Source organism: Pteropus medius, unplaced genomic scaffold (assembly GCF_902729225.1).
Source record: "Pteropus medius unplaced genomic scaffold, Ma_sr-lr_union100, whole genome shotgun sequence".
Classification (NCBI taxonomy): Eukaryota; Metazoa; Chordata; class Mammalia; order Chiroptera; family Pteropodidae; genus Pteropus; species Pteropus medius.
Genome location: NW_024344370.1, coordinates 5975336 through 5995642, shown reverse-complemented (window position 1 = coordinate 5995642; position 20307 = coordinate 5975336). Strand labels below are relative to the sequence as shown.

General features: G+C 35.3%; 1 protein-coding gene and 1 pseudogene across 2 annotated transcripts in view; both read right to left on the bottom strand.

The window, feature by feature from the left end:
- RAB3C (RAB3C, member RAS oncogene family) overlaps window positions 1-20307 on the bottom strand; it is a 233697-nt gene that overhangs the window by 153117 nt on the left and 60273 nt on the right. The window lies entirely within an intron of this gene.
- LOC120608384 (uncharacterized) lies at window positions 11406-11520 on the bottom strand (annotated as a pseudogene).

Here is a 20307-nt window from a genome sequence, read left to right as displayed (position 1 = left end):
CTCTTTTCTCTTTTTTGTTTCTGTAGCAGTTTGTCAACAATACTAATGAAGTGAGTTGTGTAGGTTTATTATCACTTACTCAGTAGATTCACAATATTTCTTCTAAATTGCCCTAGAAATGGCAAAGTAGTCATTTATATCTGGCAAAGAACTATGGCTACTTTTATGAAGCAAATTATACTACAGCCAGACAACTAATTTTCAAAATTGGCAACTGCATATAAAAAATACTTTCTCTTCAATGGTTCCTCTGGTTTCATTCCATCTTTCATATTACTAAAGATTTTTTCCCCATCTGGACTATGTATTGAAATTCCTGAGCTCACACTTCCATAGAGCCATGAAAACTTTTCATGAGGTTCATAACCATTCTATACACTCTTAGTTCCCTCTTTCTTCTAACACTATTTAAAATAATAATAATAATAATAATAATAATAATAATAATAAATAATCTTTATTGCCTGCCAGAGTGATTGTCTTATAAGATAAAATCTTATAAGATATTAAAATATCATGTCTTGTAATGAGAGATTCTGGTTTTAAAATTCCCACAAAATGACATTCAATAAAACTTCTCACAGAAATTAAGCGTACTACAGTTCAAAGCATTTTCTCTCTATCTTCCCTCCCTCCCTGACCAACTTATAGAAATTTTAAGAAAATATCCAGGCAATTTTTCAAAAGTTTTTAGGTTGTTTTTTTTAGTGGAAATGGTACTGACCATTATAATTTGTGGGGTTTTTGTGTGACTTAAATATAGAGCTATTATTAATAAGCTAATACAAAATGGCTTAAGAGCAACTTATCATTTAACATGAAAATCTATTTCTGCAAATTACTGATACTGGCCTCTTACCTCATAATAAACTGCTATCCTTTTTACATGTAGCAACTGGGATTATCCTAACTGAGGTGTCAGGCATGTGAATATAGATGTATTTTTGACATTCCAGTCCAACAGACATCAAATAGAGAGAGCTGAGTCATACCCACAATAGCCTGTCCAAACTTCTGACCCATAAAATCATGAGAAATAGTAAAATGTTTTAAGCCACTTAGTTTTGGTATAGTTACACAGTAACACATAACTGTAAGAGGGATGTATTCAATTACCATTGTTCTATTTTAAAATAATTCTTTTGAAGTTTAAAAAGGTCAGACAAACTCAAATGAATATAGAATTACTTAACTAGAAGTATTTATTTCTAATGCAGAGAAGTTGGCTCTATATATCTTTCCTTGTTGCTTCCCAATGAACTTTCTGCCTCTCCTAGAGAAAAGTATAAATTCAGAAAAGTCATTCAAATATGAGGTGGCCATTTGGACGGATGCACACACATCTTTTTCCTATTATGCATAACTCAAGGGATAGATTGTAAAACATTTCAGAGGAATGGGTAGACCACATAACTTTCAGGATATCCTCCCTAAATGTTACTTAGAATAGATATAACTGTAAACTCACCTGAACCATACATTTTTTTTTTAATTTTAGTAAAATATCTATTTAAAAAAACTTAGCTTAGCAGCATTACTTCATGGAGTGCCCTCCAAATTAACTGGTCACAAAACAGACATATATGTAACTAAAAGATTTGCTATAGGAGCTCAATACAAAGCTGTTTAAATTATAGAAATTGGTTGCCAAAATTCCTTTAGTTTTTGATATGTGTCGTGAAACATTATTCTGACACCAGGAAGGATATTAAGCTGTGCATATCAAATTTGTATTAAGAAAACAATATTATCTCCATATAAGAGGTCGTATATAAGAATGGGTGGGAATTCAGGTTCTAGAGTCTGACTTCATAACTTGAATTCTGGTCTCATCTCAAAGTAGCCATGTTACCTTGGACATGTTACTTTAATTTCTCTGGGCTTCAGTTTTTTTCATTTGTAAAAAGAAGGGGAATAAAAATAGCATTAACGTCACAGAGCTTTTGTAGGATTAAATGAGAGTAAACTACAAAAATCCCTAGCATAATGCCTAGCACACAGTAAAAGGTCAGTAAAGGGCAGCTGTCTCTATTCCCTACTGTAGAAGATACATATCCAACTTCAATGAATACGACCAAATTATTAATGTACAAATTACAGAGAAGGTAAAATCAAATCAAATACATGTTTGACTTTACTGAAGTCACTTATGGATCCATCTAGAGATCATTTCTACTGATTTTCTGAATAGTATTAAGTTATCGTGACTTATAACCAAAGATGCACAATATGTTCAAAGAGCTTAATCCATAATCAATTCCTGTTCACAGAATCAAAGGCCAAAGAAATCAATAAAACACCCAAAGAAATGTAAATGGATTGAAAAATGATAAAGAACATAAAGGTTTCTGATCTTTCTATTGACTCTTTAGTCTGAGAAGACAATAGTATTGATATGTTCTTATGAGAATTTAGGAGCTAAACGTTTTGTGTACACTGTTATACTAGGCATGGGCTTCATTATTTAGTGACATTAAAAAGTTGTCTTTTAAAAATGAAATAGACTACACACTGAATACAATCAAACAGGACCATTCCTATAGCCCTGATAGAGGTAAACACATTGCCAAATATTGAAGCCTATAATTTAGAGCTGTCCTTGACCTCTTCTGGGTCCTGGAAATCCTCCTATTTACCACAAAGAGTAAGGCGGAGGAGGTGGACTTTCGTATGGTGCACACGGCCGCAGTACAGAATATGTTGTTGGGTAAAAAACCTTCAGCCATCCAGGCTCAGACTATGAGAAGAATCTTATATTTACAAGAAAGTAAAGAAGTAAATGGGGAAAAAAAAAAAGTCTACAAAATTGATTACATGTTTCTAGGATTCCTTCTGTATGGGAGCTCTGGAGAGACCATGAGAATGCTTGGCTACAGAGTGACAGAAAACTCCAGGTCTCTACCAGACAGCAAACAAGTTATTAAAAATCCATAGCTATTAGCAAGAAGTAAAAGGATTTAGGGCATTTCTACAGAAAAAAAAAAAATTGGCCTTTCCGAAGCATTTGTAAGAATTAATTAGAATAGTGGATTTATTGGGAATAGCATATTCAATTAGTGCCGATGATAGTTGATAGGTAAGAAAAAGTGAAATAAACAGAAATTGTAAACCAAATAGAACCTTAGCAAATCTATTCAGTGACTTAAAACAAAAACGTTTTCAAAGGTAAAAGCCTAGTACTTCATAGACTGAAGAACGCAAAATAATATATTAGTGACTGGAAAAGATACTAGTACACCTAAATGCCCAGACACGTCCTTTCCTAAGTATATTTTTAGTTTATCTTATATGTAAGATCAGCTGCACCAACATTTAGATTAGGCTAAATTCTAATATAATTTAGATTATATAAAATCTCCTCTGTGCCTTATACTGTCTGACTGGATTGGGTCTTCTTATTTTATATCCTATATTTCAATTTATGTCACATTCACATAGACCAGGATTTATTAGGTAGAATTTCCTAACATTCATATAATTAATATTTCCTAGACATAGGGGAAAATGTTAACTGCCCCACCAAGTATATTATTACTAAAATGTTTTCTGGGTTTTATTTACTTGCGATTAGTTTTGCTGTGATTTTTTTTGGGGGGGAGGGGGAGTTCAGAATTAGTTACCTCCATTTTAGCACAATTCTAGCTAGTTCATATCTGAAAAGAAACAGTGTCAAAGAAGAAATCAACTTAAATGAAACCACCCTCCAGCTGTCTACCATGCACTAGCACTAGAAATAAAAAACAGAACTTTAAAATAAATTCTGGCATGGTTCCCTCTCTTCCAAAACTTGGCATAAAATATGATTTGGGGAGTAAATGCATATTTTGTGAAGACAGCAAGTTATTTTCATACCTAGTGGGTGGAAAAAAATGAACCACAATCATTTCTAGAAGGGCTTCAACTCATGAAGGCCAACAGAATGATCCTGTTCCCAATTAACCACTGAAGAAAACAAAGATGACTCTATAGTCATTATTATTCACTAGGAAGATGGTTTCAGAAGTGTTAGCAATAGAAAAAGTTGTTGAGTTATAGGTCACTGGTTGAAGTCATTTTGAGGTTTAAAATGAAAAGTTTTTTTAATTCTATTTTGAGGGTTATTAGACTTTTGTATCAAAATTGCTCTAGTATTGTCAGGAAGATCTTGTTAGACACGTTAAGGCATCTACACTCCTCCAATTGACTGTTTTAGTGGTCATTAGGAAAGGCAACTGGATTGGTCAAGAGGTGACCTTGTTATTTATAAATTTATTTCAAGATGAAAAGTATTGGTAAGTCTTTCCTCTCTTGCTCATTGGAATAGGAAAGCTGACCCTAAGAAGTCAATATGTGTGTGTGTGTATGTGTGAGAGAGAGAGAGACAGAGAGAGACAGAGAGACAGAGAGACAGAGACAGAGACAGAGACAGAGATTAAGAGAGAATGATAATCAGAGAGGCAGAACAAAGAAAATAGGGACACAGAGATAGAACTCACAGGTCATAACAGGGGTAATTGTTGGTATTTTATTTTAATTAGACCTAAAAAGGAAGACATTTAGGGGCAACTGTAGACGATTACTATATCATTGAGTGTTTGATGTTGTATACACAATTATATATGTAATTTACATAACACTGAACTAAATTAAAGGATTTGGGCACCACAATCTTTTTCACTCACACTGAACACATAATTGGCTCCATTTCCCCTATACCTTTCATGTCTAGATAAAAATTCTAGTGAATAAGTGGTTAGGATTAAGTCCTTAAGCAAAAACAACCTGGCATAATATCCAACATTAGAGCAGAAAAAGAAAATTGAGGAGAAAAAACAATGTTTAATTCTGTTCAGTTCCAGCAACAGTCATGGATAACCTGCAACTTGCTAAGACCTTAGTAAGACCAGAAGATAGAGATGCAGGAAATACATCCCCGCCCTTACGGAATTCATAGATGTGGGTCTACAGAGAGAGTTAAACAAATTCCATGAATGTGACAGGAAATCAAATTATCCGACAGTGAGTTGGTAGACCCTGATTCCTTCTTCTTACCTGTCTTTGTTGTCATAAGAATTTTTAAAAACTTTTTTTTAAACACATTTTCACTTTTTCAACAAGTTCTGCAGCCCCCTCTTCCCCACCTGCCTGAAGAATATTTAACGTTAGAATCAAGAAATGAGTTCATCCATTGGATATAAGCAAGTCTTATTAGGATATTTGGAATGGTTTTATGAGAAACAATTTTATTTTATTAATTGTGGCGATAAAAATTAACAAAGATGCTGACCAAACCATTTCCTATCACCCTCTCTTTTCATTTGCCCCCCTTCCTTCTCCATTGTTTATATAACTCCCCAGGTCTCTTTCCCTCTTCCTTTCTGACCTTTCTTTCCACAACTTGCTGCTTACCAGCCACTTCCCCTTATCCTGAAGTGATGATTCTCTTAGCCCAGAGAGGCACTGTGGTAAGGTGGCAGGAGAACTGAAAATGAGAAAATCTGATTTGTAGTACCAGCACTACCAGTGACCTCTGTGCGGTCCTGGGCAGCTCTAGCTCTCTTACCCACACTCTCTGGAGTCTGCCTGCAATGGGCTAGGGTCCTGGAAAATGCTCTGCTTGCTATCAGGGTGGGAGTTCAATCCCTCCTCTGTGTTAGATAGGCCCATCACTTAGTTCTTGGGTGTAGACTTTGTCGTTAACTGTTCATTCAGTTGCATAGTTGGCCTAATGTATACGACAGTAAATAACCAAAATAAATTTCTTCAATGTGCTTTTTCTGAAAAGCAGCCTGTGGTGGGTAGTGTTAATAATTATTTCAAGAGATCTTTAAGATGAGTCTATGCTTTCCTATGTGTCCGTGAATAAAATGTAATCTGTACTCAAACCTTTGTTTTTAATCTTAGTAAATGTTCCTTTTAATCATAGTAACATGTTTAAAAGGCATATTATGAAAAACAGCTGTCCAAGGCCCCAATACTTCATGTAACTTCAACCTTAACCCCCATATTTCTAAATAATATGTTTTTCTTCTATTTCTAATTGGTAAATTTTATGCATTATCAATCGGCTTCCTATTATAATAGAGGAGGCTTGAGCTCGATGATACATACCTTCACACCAGTTTCTTTTCCCTCTAAACTCTCAATGAAATCAGCAGAAAGGCATGCGCTTCACTTAATCAAATGGTCTATTTTACATTATAACTATGTGACTATTTTTCACTATTGAGAAAAGTAGTGTCTCCTTCTTGGTTGGTTATCTTTTACATTTTCTTGTAGTGAATTTTCTCATGTTTCATTTGCTTCGTAATTTTATAGACTCGGTTAATTCTTTCTAATCACTCCATAAGCTTCTTAACACTGTTACCATTTGGTCAAATACATCAGATAATCAGATTGTCTCCTTCACTTCCACTTTTTGTGGTATCTGATGTTTTCAAGTTCTGAGATTTTATGAGGTTTAGCAGGATGGATCTACCCTTTCCTTGCACCTGAGATACAGCCACTGCTACCCGGCAAGTCAGTGTCTTTCCCTGTTAGAAGATTGTGTAAAGCATTTATGTCTTCCTCCCCTGTTCTCTTTGTCTCTTTATCTCACTGGGGGTTTAGTGGGTAGAGCAGAGAAATACTTGTATTCAAGCCTCTCTGTTTAACCAGAAGTCTCCTTCTTCCTACATTCTTCTGCATTTTATTTTTGTTTAACAAATTATTTTACAATCTCTACTTCAACATTATATGTGTAACGGAGCTCCTATCCATCCATAAAACTGGATGAATAAGTGGTTTTAGTCAGGGAGTGTGTGTCTTATTTTAACAATTTAAAAGACATGCCCAGAATATGACACAGAGAGTAGTCAAATGGAAGGTGAAGGTCACTGGTGATACAGAGGTCAAGGAAATGAGAGGCTAGGAAGTTATATAAACCATCTCTCCAGGTAAGAAAAAGCATGTTTGTGGAAATCTGTTATGGCAGCAATGGAAAACTAATGCAGGGGATAACCCTCATATATTTTTCCTAATTAGCTACTTGAAAGTGTATGTGTGTGTGTGTGTGTGTGTGTGTGTGTGTGTGTGTGTGTACAACATACAAGTATCCACCTCATTTTCTTTCCACAATACACTTCAATAATGCTTCATTCAAACACTGCGATCTTTCTGAATCATTCTTGATCTGGTTTCTGGGCATTGTAAGTTTTTTCTCCTTGGTTAGATAGCCAGCAAAATTGCCTATTTTTTTAGGTACCAAAATTTCAAGGGAAGGTTCAGTGGGTCATTTAACAAGGAGTTAAACTGCTAGTATTGTTATAGGATAGCCCACTTTCTTTATGGCAAATTTCTAAACCCCTCATTCATAAGTGAACTCCTTAAACTGAACCTCTTTTAGAGATGTGAGCTCAGCACACATTTCTTACTGAAAATCAAACATCCCATTGCCTAAAGGATATGTTTGCTACTCAAGGACTTGGAAGAAAACATTGCTTCCTCCGCTTATTTCCCTATACAAAGAAAAGCCTGTGTGAGCTTGCTGACTAATTCGCATTTGAGTTCTCTGGTTCTGATTCTGATTTTTGACCCAAGGAGCAGTATTAAATAGCTTAATTTGAGGTTAAAAGCATTCAAATATTATAAACACCATTAGAAGTCATTCTTTTTTGGAAGACAGCTACTGAAAATATATTAACTGGAACCATTACATTTGGACAAAGAAACAAAAGGCTATGAGACTATCAAGAGACAGAGTGTGTTGTTTTGGGTGGAAAATCAACAGGTGAAAGGCCTTAACAGGAGAACAAATATGTTCTAGATAAGAACACAGCCTCAGTGTGCAAAGACTCATCTTTCAAGAGAGATACTGTTACTAGTAAGAGAGACCGATCATCTGGGAGATGAAAGGGTCTATAGATATAGAGAGTAGTTTGTTCAAGTTGTGAAGATGAGACTCAAAGAAATAGATGGATCTAATGAAGGCCACATAGAAAAGTCAGCCAAGTCTCAATTTCTAGCCCATAAACTCACAGCACCTTTCACTGTTTCGCTTTCCTCGTACCACCCAACCCATACTGTCTCCTGCTTCAGTCACTCCACACCATCCCTCCTTGCTTACAGTACCTGACACCATGTCTCCTGCTCTGGCTTGGATGATTGGAGTGGAAGAGTATGACAGGAGCCACAAAACAACCAGCTTGGAGTCCAACAGGTCAGGTAGCACATATTAGTGAGAATCTAAAATGATAATGTTCCCCTAAGCAGAAAAAAAAAATTTTGTTTGGAGATATAATAACCTCTCCCGGGTTATACAGGGTTTTCCGTTTATACTCACATCCAGCAAAAACAACAAAAAGGAGATTTTATCTAAATAACTTTTTTGAGCAATCAAAAAGGAAATGAGCATTATTCATATTATTCTAAACTTTAAAAAGTCATGATTATATTGGAATTGGAATGACTCATAGTTAGGTTATTGTTAAAATAGAGAATGGTTGCATTTAGATTTTTATTCAGTTTAAAATAAATCTAGGCAGAGTTAGAAAAAAATACTTGCTAGCAATGTAAGAAGTATTTGTTTCTAAAGTTAACACATCAATGTTCTTCTCTGAGACATGCAGGAAGATTATATTAAAATACAAAAAAAAAAAGCAAAAAAATATTGTTTTGCTGAGAGGACCTCTTGACATAATTTTTTCCTAATCACGTTTTCAAAGTCAGTGACTTGTCTTGTAATCTTGTTTCATGAAACATCTTTAAAAAGCTAATCAATTGTCTGGTTGACTCTATGTATTCCTTTCAAAATATAAATTAGTAACTATAATCACTTTGAACTTAAAAACACAATGTACTGTATGAATTTCAACTCTTTGCACTACAATGTCCCAAGTACCTATCTTTTGTTACCGAATATCAAATATGACCCACATTTTCATTATTAGCCATCAAAACTTAATTTTCAATAGTTTCTATAATTTGCATGTCTTATGCAAAAAACAAAAGACCTATAAATTTAGCATCATGAGTTAGGATTCTCTAAGCTTTACAATTTAGAATGGTTCAACAATGATATTTACATTGTTCTAAAATGTGGCTTGAAAATATTTGCAAGAGCTTGCATGGCTGCTTCTAGGTCTCTTTCCTTACTGCCCTTCCCCAACATAGGTACTCTGGACATGCGCGCGCACGTGCGCGCGCACACACACACACACACACACACACACAATCTAGCTACTACTTCCCAGTGAAAGTAGAAGACATCTGTTTTACAAATCAGTTGTAAATTCTAGCTCATTACCCTGTCCTCTAGGCTAATCCAGAAGATATGTCACAGGAACTTTGCTTATTGACTTCAATAAATAGAAAATGTTAGTATTTCTTTAACCCAATATCTGTTGTATCACAGCAGCTATGGGCATTGACATTTCTCTAGGATTTCTTCACAACCTGGAATCAAATTTCTAGATAGCCCCTTATCAGTTTAAATAGTCAGATAAACTATGATGTAAATAGAAAGTTAACAACTTGGTACTCTGGTAAGTAATAAGATTCCATTTAAAAGACATTTACTGAGTACCTGGTTATGATTCAAGCACTTTGCTAGGTTCCGGAGAGTATAATACAATGGATAAGATTCTGTAAATAGTACTAATTAACTCTTCAGTAATATATCAAGGCACATCTTTACCTCATCTTACTCTTTATACCAAAATAAACTTCAGGTTTGACGACAGATGGGAAAACAAAACAAAACAAAAACAAAAAACAAACAAAAATAGCAGGAACTATCAATCTGGCTTGCTGGCTTTCTGAAACTTCTCTATGGAAATTAGGACAGTTTTAATAAATACTGTTGCATGTATGGGTTGAACTGTGTCCCCTCCAAATTCATATATTAAAGTCCTAACCCCCAGCACCTCAGAATATGATCTTGTTTGGAAATAGGATCATCACAGATATAATTAGTTAAACTAGAATGAGATCATACTGGAATACGATGGGCCCCTAATCCAATATGTCTGATATTCTTGTAAGGAGGGGATACTTGGACATAGAATGCACACAGGGAGAATGCCATGTGAAGACTGGTATTATGCTGCCATAAGGCAAGGAATTATCAGAAGCTAGGAGAGGGGCCTGGAAGAGGTCCTTCCCTAGCACCTTCAGAGAAAGCACAGCACTGCTGAAACCTTGAATTTGGACTTCTTGCCTCCAGAACTTTGAGACAATAAATTTCTGTTGTTCAGGTCACCCAGTTTGTGAGAATTTGTTACAGTGGCCCCAGAAAACAGGAAAAATCATGCTAAGCGAATATAAAATCTAGAAACAAAAAAATCATTGATAATTTTAGGTACATTTTTTTTTTTTTTAATCTTAAGGCAAAGGAAAACAAAACAAACCAGAATGTAAAACAAAAACTTCCAGTTTGGGAATTTCAGCTGAGGGTCCAAAGCTGAGGAAACTAGTATCAACTATCCTCACATACTAACCATTCTAGGTTATCTATGCAGGGTCTGCAAAGGGAGTGATCAATATCAAATTCTGCCAAGATTATCTCACCCCCGACCATCAGTCTATACAAGGGCTGAGAGAGAATTCAGGGTGACAATGGATTCTTTAGAGATTAGAGAGAAGACTGTCAGAGTGTTGTAGAATTTTCTTGTTCCTTGACAGAGCTGAACTGAAAGAGGCTTCAAAGAAACTTTCAGAAAGAAAACCTAGGTCTCCTGTGGCTTGGAGAATACAGGGACTTTTCCTTCGAATTGATCCTAAAGGCAGAAGGTTGATGGGAGCAAGCTGCCTAACAAAGGAAAGAGCAGAGCTGTGCCAGGCACTTTCACAGTGCCACAGGCTGAGGACACAAGGCTATTCTGTGGGACCTGCTAAAAGAGCTGGGCTTGAGCTGAGTGGAAAGGAACCAGCACAAGAGAACCTTCTGGAAAAGAAAGTTGATGCCAGCAGAGGTGTCACTAAAGTGGGAAACTAGAAAGCCAGGAAAGAATCACTGAAAGCTTAGAAGATACATTCAACTTAGATTCACCGTGAGGAATATCTTTAATAGGAATCCTAAACTTTAAATGATCAAAACCAACAATTTATATAAGAATAATTGGGGTTCTACTGATTTGGGTTTCGATACTTTCTTTTGGTAGTCATTTGCTTAAATGGCAAGTTTAAAAAAAAAGGGCAGAAAAGACAAATGGCCTCTAGTAGGAGATGCTGATGGGGTGTTAGGAAGCACATTTCCCTCTCATTTCAGTGTAACTGTGACTCCAATTTGCTATGCTTGAATGCCTGCCATGTGTGGAAATGAAGCAATGGCAAGGTTTCTGCTGAGAAAATTTAAATAGCAGATGGGAGAAAAAAACAGAAATTTAAATTATGATATACAGAAGGTTTAAATTGTCTTTACAAAGGAATCTTAAAAGTGTATTTTTTTATGCCTACAGCACCTGTCTTCCTAGGTAGTCTCCTATCTAAGTACTAACCAGGCCCAACCCTGCTTAGCTTCCGAGATCAGACATCGGGCTTGCTCAGGGTGACATGGCTGTAGACCATGGACCGTGGCTACACTGGGGCGTGAACCCAGGACCTTCTGCGTGTAAAGCAGATGTGCTAACCACTACACTATGGAACCACATCCTCTTAAAAGTATTTAACGAAAAGTGTTATTACAAAGATGGGAATTAAGTAAGGTTTTAGCCAAATAAGTATTGATAGAGATGAAGAAAATCAGGTTTGGAGAAAAAAAATTTCTCTTTTTAAGAGCTATTTCATGTCATCTGAAATTTAGTCTTAAAGAGCCTAAATTACTGGGATATGGGATAGACACAAAGCCATTTTCATGGAGAAGTCCTGTAGAAAGGTACATATGGAAGCAAACCTTGGTTGGATGAGCATGAGAAAGCTATTCTAAATAAAAGACATGCATGAACAGTGGTGATAAGGTTTTTAGGGTCAACTTAAAAACCTCAGTATGATCCCGCAGGTGCTGGATTCACCACTAGTTCTAAGAAACAAAATCAGAGGAATCTTCTGAACCCCAAGAAAATAAATGGAAGTTCATAAAGTCATTTGGTTGTTTATCATGTAACTCAGGAGTAAGTCAGACTACATATTTGTAAAGGTTTATTTTTTTAATGTGTTGTTTCATCTCAATACATGCCCTAACTTCAAAGAGAATTCAAATTTCTAAAGATCAGCTAAAGATCTTATACTTTACATCTTTATCTTCTAGGGTATCTTAAGTTTCACATCTTCTAACACATTGTAACCTTCAGGAAAGGTCTCCATGAATTTAAAATACACTGCGTTATTCAATGTAAAGTGTCATAACAGCATGTTGAATTTTGCGCTATTGGAAACTGGATTGTAATGTAAAGTAGCTCATTATTTCATTCTATTGACCACACAGGCTCCTGTACCTTCTCCATTTGTAGATCTTTTTGACTGTCATCACATATTTTTCACATGGATTGAGTAGGAAGCATGATTTCTTAGCATCATGCACCATTTCCCACTATTTTCTCTTGTGTAGGAGAAAGAAAAAAAGTTTCCAAGTAGCATCCATTAGACAATAGTTGGTTTATATTCAACCATATTCCTTAAAGAACTTTCAATCAAAAAGGAAAAGAATGTTGATGCCAGCAGAGGTGTCACCTCTGACTCACCAGATTTACTGAAAAACACATTGATATACATTTTCAAATGACTACTTAAGTTCCAAAATTTTTCCTAATGAGGAAAATTATGTTCTAATTCTAAATCTACTTGTAATAAATATAGAGATATTTCACACAGAACATATATAATCATCATTCTTATTAAATAACATACAGTTGACCCTTGGAAAACACGGATTTTACCTGCATGGATCCAGGTCAAAAAATTGAGAATTTTTTTCAATAAATACTGTAATTGTATTTCCTCTTCCTTATAACTTTCTTAACATTTTCTTTTTTCTTGCTTATTTTATTATAAGAATACAGTATATAATACATATAATATGCAAAACGTGTCGACTGTGTGTGTTATCGGCAAAGCTCGACTGTGTGTGTTATCGGCAAAGCTCCCAGTCAACAATAGGCTATCAGTAGCTAAGTTTTGGGGAGTCAGAAGTTATACATGTATTTTCACCTGTGTAGAGGGTGAGGGGGTTGGTGCTCCTGACTCCCTACTTGTTCAAGGATCAACTGCATATCACATCACATGAAATAATCTCAACTCTGACCCCAATATACCATTTTTTAGTTCTCTGTCTAAATGTTCTCTTTATTAGGAGTAAGTTTTTATTCTGAAAGAGGCCAAAACTCTGCACCTTCCCAAAATCAATGACTTATCTATTCTACAATTTGCCTGTACTGTCACCAGCCTGTTCTCTAATCCACTAAATGTACTTTAATAATGTATTGATTTGTGTCATCTATAAAATAATTCCTATATACACATATTTCTTTGATTATATATTTCTTGTGTGCATATGCCAGTACTCCTACATTTACATCAGGAGTCATGAGCCCCCTTTGTATTAACTCCAAATGCCTCTGAGTTATGATAGACAAAATCAGGTGAGATGCTCTCAGGCCTTGCCAAATGGAGGCAGATAAACAAAAAGTATCTAAAAATAACAGAAATTTTTGATGGTCTTCACTTGAAAACATAATGTAAGAAAATATAATCCAAAGCCCCTTCCCTTACCCACCCAAACCACACCCCAACAAATGAGTAACTAAAATTTCGAGAGGCAACATAGAACAGTGGAAATAATCTTTAAAATCAGACATCCCTGGATCAAATCCTATGAAATTATGTTTTGTTTGTTTGTTTGTTTTAATTCTTATAACACAGGAATAATCAGGCTTACTTTTAGGGATTATCAAGATGATTGGAAATAATATATATGTAACTGGTTTGTTGAGGAGAAGAAAGGAACCAAACTCACTTCCCCACTACAATTTTCCAAATTGGATCAGACTTGATAAGGGGAGAAACTCTGAATTAGACCTCAGATGAACATTTTGTTTTAGATCAGGTTAGGTTTTCCAATACCTAAAAGTGATATTACTCTAATAACCTCAAACTAATCAGAGAATTCTTGGGAGCTGACAAATTATCACAAGGGCAGGGAAAGGAGCATCGACAGAGTATGTTTTAAGAGTTGTGGGTTCCATCAAGATAGTCTATTCACTAAATAGATTTCTCAATGCAAAGAACCTTGCCTAATCCCTAGAATACAACACACTCCCTTAAAAGTTTTCTATTCTAATATATAGTTTTCTATTCTAATATAATCTTGCCTATCCCCAAGTTCTCCTCACCCCCAAAAAACCCAACTCCAAAAACCTAATTTGTTTATTGAAATTAAATACTAACATATAATATATTCTTGGAATGTACATAGAAATATTACTTAGACTAGTAAAGTCAAGAACAACTGAATAACTAACTGAATGGTGGTGGAGTCCAATAAATAACAATTATTATATATAGTTTAATCTTTTCCTAGAATCTGGCTCTCCTCTGCTCTATCTATTTGAAAAATGTATGATGGCCAGAGCTTTAGCATGAATTTGATTTCATAGATGTCATTCCACATTGAATAGATGTGGCACATGGAGCACATTTTGAATCATCGGGTCAAGGTCAAACCGAGTCAGTGGTGGAAATGAGACCCAGGATTTCTAACTTTGACCATGAAGCTGGCCAGCTTCTACATTGTGGTCAATAAAATAAAAATGCCCACGCTGTCATACGAAGCAGGCATAAGGCCTCTGTTTAACTACTTTCACATAGTTACACATCCAGCATATTGCTTAAACAAATAGAAACTGCAATTATATATTACCTAGATTTTAAGATGATAAATACATAATTTGTCTTTGATAACATTTCCACATTTTTTAGGCATGTTTTCATATGCATTTTAACTTTTTCTTATGTTGGAAATGCATAATTACATAATGCCGCTCTGAAATTTGGCAGGTCCTTAAGAGAGTTGGCTAACGTAGAATATTACACATTCGGCATAGCCTGGGAAGTCTAAAATCACAAAAAAAGGGAAAAATATGTGTCTTTTCCATAGATGTTCAGAACAAATCACTGCTGTTGTTCAGCAATTATTTTTCTCAAACTATATCTGAGCCAAGGTTTAAAAAAAAATTTTTTTAAGTCCATCCTTTGGAAACAGCCTTATTTTAAAAAGTGTACATAAGCTTCGAATAGAGGGCTTTATCACTGGCCTTCCCAGAGGGCCATGAATAGGCAACAGAGGTACCTGGGCCATTGAGATGGCATGTCGTTTGGTTACGCTTGTGGTGGTAGTGCGAGTGGGAGAGGCAATGATGACAGCTGCCATTAGATTCTCAAAAGATTTTATGATTCTCCCTTCTCCCACCAAAATACAAAAATAAATAAACCAGTCCTGAGAATACTGAGATAGGTGGAAAGATGACATGGATATGTGCATTAATGAGACCTCGATCTGGCCTGTATGAATAGTATTTAGGATAGTGACAAACTCTAATGCCAGGATCAAGCAGGGATCACACTGTCATGTTTCACTCGTTTGATCTTTTTAACTCTGTGGAGTTAATGATAGATCCATTTTGCAGATGAGAAAACCAAAGCACAGAAAGGACAATTCACTTGCTTGAGATCAAATTAGTTATCAGTGGAGCTGATATGTGACTCCAGGCATTCTCACTCCTGAGCCAGTGTACTTAAACAGCTAGGTCTTCCTGCCTCCTGAAAGGTTCCAGTTGATCTTGGAACTCGAATTTATAGCATCACTGTTAGTTGTACCTTAGATTTGGGGCTGAGGGAGCTTGTCAGGAAGTAGGTTGGATGTGAGCTAAGCCCATCCCTCTGTGCTAACTTCCCTCCAAGTTCCAGCAGCATCTGGGTGTGGTCTGACGTGACTTTGGCAGCAGGCTCTTTGAACATGGGGCTGCATCTCAACAGGAGAATTTTCTCTGTTTCAAGAAGAGGAAATGATACCAAATGGGACCTCATTTGCGATGGGTATTTAATTTCAACAAGGACAAATTTGAAGTCATCAGTTCCTTGAGACTACAATTAAAAATTATACATATCTACTGAGACTTGGAATGTAGAAAAATACTAGGGGACTCTATCATGGAAACCCATAGGAGACTAGAAAGAATCAAACTAAGAATAAGGAGCCCCTAATACTGGACCTGGTTTAGATACTAGCAGGGATGACTTTCACCTCTCACCAAAGTGTTTTCACTTACAAAATGGTATATTAAACTAGATGCCTTGAGGTGTTAAAATTTAATGATTCTAAGACTTGACTCTGATGATGCCTCATAACCACATACTTCATGTTGATTCAGAAGCTTTGATTTTGTAAAGTTATGGGATCCTCTCCATGTAGGGGACTAGGCTGTGAGATTCATTAAAATTATTATTGAGTTTAGTAATAATTTTGTGGAATGCTCAAGTGCCAAAGAAATCTTCAGTTATTTTAAGGTTAACTAGAATTCTAGAAGAATATTAAAATGTAATTTAAGACTAGGTCCTCAATTTGCCTTCGAGGTTCCTAAATTTCTGCCCCCATATCCAAGTTGCAAATAAATTCTAGATAGTGTGAACCATTTCTTGGCAAGCTAATTTCTTCCTTTATCTCTGAGATTCAGGTCAATTTGCTCCACTTAATGTTCTAAGGAAGGGACACAACTTAGCATACATCAGCTTTTAAGGAAGGCAATTGCAATAAAAAAAATTAATGAAACTATCTGTGCCAGTGGGATATAATATTAATTTCAGGTTGTACATGGGTAAGCTATGTTAGATAATGGTAGTATCTACACTGGAGTCATATCTACTTAACCCAGTGTCTCTTCATAGTCTACATCTATTTTACAAGAATCGAAACTATTTCTCTTATGAAAAGTTTCACTTATTTGAGCCCAATATGAGGTGGAGACTAATAATTACAGGTCAATATAATATGCAGAGGATGATATCACTGTAAACAGGTGTCAATAGTATCTTAGGAGTCAAGCTAGGTTATAATAAATAAAACTCAAATTTACACAAGCAAATTTACACTGCCATTATTAAAGATGCATTTTTAAAATGCTATTGATTCTCCTAAGAAGCTTTTGGTAAAATGGAACAATATACCTCATGGGGCTGCCACAAAGATTAGATGATACCTATAAAATTCTTGGAAACTGGCATATACATGTAGTAAATGCTCAAAAAATGATACCTATTTCATCTGCTCAGAATTTTGTTTGGTTCCATATTACAAGCAAACAGAAATCTGGAGCCAAGCCCTGGTATGAAAGTTCCAGGATGGCATTAGGGTCTCAGCCTTCCATCTTCCATTTGGCTTTGTCCTAATGGCTCCTACACTTCCAAGCTTTACAACCACACTCTAGAAAAGGAGGAAATAGAAATGGCAAAAAGCACTATACAGCTACATCTGTTCTTTTATTTCTTTAAATCAGGAAAACAATAGGATTCCCAGATACTACCTGGAAGACTCCTGGTCACATTCCTCAAGCTAGGACATGGTTATAAGTCTTATGAGGCAATAGTGAGGAGTTTTTTGATTTTGAGTTTGATGGAAAGCTAATGAATGGTTTTGAAGAGGAAAGTAATATGATTCGATGTATTTTTTTACTTTTAAGTTTTGAAATAGTAATAGATTCATATGCAGTTGTAAGGAATAATATAAAGAGATCTTGTGTACAGTCTCCTCAGTCCCCCCCAATGGTAGCATCTGAAAAAACTATAGTATAATACCACAATCAAGATAATTGACATTGATAGTCAAGATACAGAACATTTCTAAGACCACAAGGATGCTTCATGTTGCCCTTTTATGGCCACACACTTCCCACCCCTTCCTCTGTCCCTGACCCCTAACAGCTACTAATCTGTTCTCTATTTCTATATTTTGTTGTTTCAAGAATATTATATAAATAGAATCATATGATATATGTATGATCTTTTGGGACTGACTTTTTCATTCAGCATAAATCCCTGGAGATTCATTCAGGTTGTTGCATGTATCAATAGTCCATTGCTTTTTCTTGCTGAGTAGTATTCCATGGTATGGATGAACTATAGTTTTTTTAACTATCATCCACTGAAGGATATCTGAGTTGTTTCCAGTTTGGGGCTATTAAGAATAATGCTATTATGGCATTATTTACAATAGCCAAGATACAGAAGTAACCAAAGTGTGCATTGATAGACAAGTGGATAAAGAAGATGTGGTACATATAAACAATAGAATATTACCTGGCCATAAAAAACATGAAGTCTTGCCATTTATGACAACATGGATGTACCTAGAGGGTATTACACTAAGTGAAATAAGTCAAAGACAAATGCCATATGATTTTGCTGTCAAATTGTTTTCCAAAGTGACTATACCATTTCAAATTCCTGCCAGCACAGTATGACATATTCAGTTGCTCTGCAACCTTGTCAGCACTTGGCATTGTCAGCTTTTAGTTGTTTTTTATTTTTGTTTTTACTTTAGCATTCTAATAGATGTGTAGTGATATCCCACTGTGGTTTTAATTTGGATTCCCCTAATAACTAATGATATTAAGCATCTTCTCATATCCCATCGGCCATTTGATATCTTCTTTGACGAAGTGTCTGTTCGGGTCCTTGCCTAAGTGACATTTACTTTTAGCTAATATATTAAGTCTTCACTTAATGTCATCGATAGGTTCTACAACTTTAAGGGAAACAATGTATAACAAAACCAATTTTCCCAAAGGCTAATTGTTATAAACAGGAGCTAAGTACCATCAACGTTATAGCAAAATCATATTGAACAAAATGATAGTATTTTAGGACCTGCTGTAGTTACATTTGGGTAATCTTTCCCTGTCTAATTCACCCAACTAAATTGGGTTATGTTTTAATATTTTAAACTTGAAATTCTTAGGAGGAAGTCAACTAATTTCTTTAAAAAATTAATTTTCCAATAAATAAGAAAGATTTAATCCAATCTTCTTTGTAACATGTGTTTACAGGAGAGAATGTTTGTCCCAAGGATGAGACTACCATTCTTATCCCTTTGATCTGAACTGATATTAATTTTATAACCCACATTTCCTACTGAGGTCAAGCTATGCATTAGTCAATGATGTCTTAGCTCTACAAATACAATGTCTACAGATATAAGAACAAAATAAAGCAATTGTCTGAATATCTTAATTCCCTAAAACGTGTCTTCTTTTTAATTTGAAGGAGAAAAATAATTAAGCAAAAGAATGTCTAGATTCTACACTCTGTGTGCTCTGCATATTTAGAGATAAAATTAGTATCTATTAATTAAATAGAGTGAAATATTCCATTGTTAACTAGAAAAATGCAGAAGTACTTATTTGGATGATTTAGACCAAAGAAATACAAATGGCTCTTTTTCTAATATTCTCTATCCCATCTTCCCTTATGTAGACACATACAGATTCTTTGAGGCAGTGTCTCCTTAAGGAAAGAATGTGCTATCTTGTATAATCATCAGCTTTAAAAAATTACTTTATTGGGTCAAAATTTATTAAAACACATTCATTTTTGCATACAATTCAAATGAGTTTTGAGAAATATACACTTGTATAACTACTGACACAATCAAGAAATAGAGTATATCCATCATCCTAGAAATGTTCCCTCATATCACTTTGAAGTCAATCTATTCCAGCCCCTCACCCAGGAAACCACTGATCTGATTTCTATCACTATAGCTTAGTTCTTTGTTCTAGGATTTCCTATAAATGGATTCTTACAGTATGTGCTCTTTCGTATCTGGCCTTGCTTGTTCTGCATAATGTTTTTGAGATTCATCCAGTTTATTAGATTTAAATCCCAGCTCTTCTTTATAAGCTGTATGACATTTGAACCAATTACTTAACCTATTTTCTCAGCTGAAAGATGGTCTTATTTGTACCTTTCTGATGAGGTTGTCGTGAGAATTAACATCAAGGTGCCTGACTTGGTGCTCTATCATGAAATCAGTATGAATATAAGTAATATAATTTATATCATTACTTATAAATTATAAGTAATATAATTTATATCACTGAATATTTTTCCTTCACTCCCTCTTGCTACCAAAAAAAAAAGAATAATTTTGAAGCTGCCGCAAGCTTTATTCCCATTAAATGTGGTCTATGAGAGGAATCAACATACAGAAAACCCTACAATTATAATTTTTATTATTAAACATGGATACTTCCCTGAATTTCTGCCTCCTTCTGCCTGTCTCCTGTTATCTTGAGCAAACTGGCAGCAGAGAGCTCTGCTTTCTCTGCCCTAGGTCTCATTCTGCCCCTTCCAGAGTCAAATGAT